This window comes from Solanum verrucosum, unplaced genomic scaffold (genome assembly GCF_900185275.1).
Source record: "Solanum verrucosum unplaced genomic scaffold, falcon-dt-bn FXZP01000035.1, whole genome shotgun sequence".
Lineage (NCBI taxonomy): Eukaryota > Viridiplantae > Streptophyta > Magnoliopsida > Solanales > Solanaceae > Solanum > Solanum verrucosum.
The window spans coordinates 482478-485186 of record NW_026020234.1 but is presented as its reverse complement, the minus strand read 5'-3'; positions in this window follow the sequence as shown (position 1 = coordinate 485186).

Sequence of the window (2709 nt, the reverse complement as noted above, 5' to 3'; positions counted from 1 at the left end):
TTGAGAGGGAATGGTCAATTGGAAGTATGGGGTCTAATTCTAGGTTTTGGGGTTTTAACCAACTTAAAACACCCTAAAATAGGTAGAATAACAATTTATAATAATTCCCCAAAGTACCCAAACTACCCCTCACTTAGTTGGACCTTTTAAATAATGTCAAACTTGAGTTTTATTTTCCTCAGATTTCGTCGGGGAACAAGTTCGCGTCCCGAGGGTGTTCCCACAGGTTTCATAAATTAAATTTCGAGATAGAAGAGTCCCACGACATGTCCGCGACGCAGACCAAAATTTTGGCCCTTGGTGGAGCTAGTCTGGGATGCGAACATCCTCCGTCCATGAGCAACTTCAAGCTGCCTTGGCAGCTTGTTTTGCCATGGGTGGGGGTCCTCTTCAGGGACCCTTAGGGTTTTCCCGAGGAGTCGTCCCCGAGCGTTTTGACCCTAAAAACATTTATTAAGACACTAGGGTTACCTCCACTGATTTTAGACTCCAAACAACACATAAAAATTTGAACAACATACTAGAACACACCAACACGTAAAAGACTAGTTTCAGAATGTCTTGGTCGTCCCTTGACGTTTGACTTCCAAACTCTTTAAAACTGACTATAAAGGCTATTCTTCATTATTTTAACAAGTTATTAATTCGTAAAACCCATGTGAGGCTCTACTTTAACCTACTTCATTTTGAGGGTTGTTACAATAACCCCCACTTAAGAACATTCGTCCTCGAATGACACTTAAAAGACTTATGAGGACTCAATGACCCAACTAGTAGCTCACAATACACAACATACAACATCAACATAAGAGCACACATCAAGGAGGAACATCAACTCCACATAAAAGGCTCAAAACAACTTTGTGCAATTCAAGAAAGTAGCAACACATCTACCAACTCTTTATGCATCAACTTTATTATTTCCCATTTCATTGGAGCAACTTCCTTCTCCAAATCATCATTCTCATTTGAAACACCAACGAAACACAACATGCAACTACCTCATTAAAGCACATTATGCAACTTTATCATAAGAAATTATTTAACCATGCACTTCAAATCAACTCATGCAACACAAGCAAGTAAAAACTTTATTCACCAACTCATAATGCATCAACCACATAGGTCTTTCTCATGTTCATAGGAGGAACTACCTTCTCCTAATCAATACATGATATTTATCCCTTTCATATCATCATAGGGTCCAATATGCGATGGTTTTCAAATGCACACATAGACGTGATCAACATTTCCACTCATGAGGCAGTTAAACGATTCATACTAGTTGCACCCTAACATGAGGATTATGGATCATCTACTAGTCTTATCACTTAATCATCAAACTATGATGAACATACATGGCATTACCATGTTTAGTTAGTTCAAGGAGGGACTACCTTCTCCTAGTCACAACAAACACACATGGCATCATAAAACTCATAAGCAAGTCTCTTCCTCACGAACTCAAGAGTGCATTCACCATATAAAGATGCATATTGACATGAGAAACATGAATTTTATTACTAAAATTCCATTTTTTATGTAATAAAAATCCTTCAAAACATGCATAACATAGTGTCTTCTAGGACATGCACAACATACGGAGATCATGCAACTCACAATCATATGCAAGACTCCATAACATGAACAAGCTACTAGGAACTCTTTAGTCACAAGCTTGAATAAGAATAGAAGGAAAAGCTAAGAATATCAACAACCATACTACTCACTCATCATCCCCCACTTAGGGTAACCCTATCTAAGAGCACATTAAAGTAACCAAGAGAACTATCACTTACCAATAAAGAACAATGTCCCCCACTTGGGATCAAGTTATGCAAACTCCTTTAATCATTACCTCCTTCATCTCTAAGGTAGGAACCATTCTCCACTAAATCTTCACTATACTCCCTTAGGTGAGGATTTCAAAAATCCAAAAAAATGACTATCTATACCACTCCACTTCATATCTATCACCCAAAGTGGTTCTCAACATGGAGAACTTCAAGGAAGTTCAATGTAGAAAGAGTAAGGGAACTCAAAACCTTACCATCTATGCACATTATCCCTCACTTAGGGTGAGCTTAATCAAGTCTTTATCACATCGTACCCTTATCATCACCTTTGGTGTAACTTTCCGCTCAACCATGCCTAGGTAATATCAAAACACCCTATTGAATGACCATACTTAAGATCAACCTTACAAGACAACTCTCCTCTTTAGAGTTGGTCAACATCTATTCTCTTGTCCTTCCCATGAACTAACGGGTACATACAACTCTCTAAGTTAACCTTAAAGCAAAACACTATCCCAACGCATGGAACAAAGCCCCCTTTTTTCCGCTTTTAGGGCAAGCCTACACAAGAACTCTGATTCATACAAGGACAACCATGAAGCATCACTCATAAAAAAAGGCAACTTTCAACTCACACTAGTTACCACATTCCTTCAAAACTCCTCAAATCTACACCATGACTTTCTACTATCAATACCCATCACCATAAAGTAACTCATCATCCTAAAAAGGATTTCATTCTTACCATAACGACTCTTATCAGACGAGAACTACACCACCATACAACATTTTCAATGTAATGCTCCCAACCTCATAGGGCACACATAGCGATGATTGGCATCACAAAACGATTTCCAAATCTACCTTCAAATATACTCATATAGTCGCCACATCATAATAAACATTAAAACTC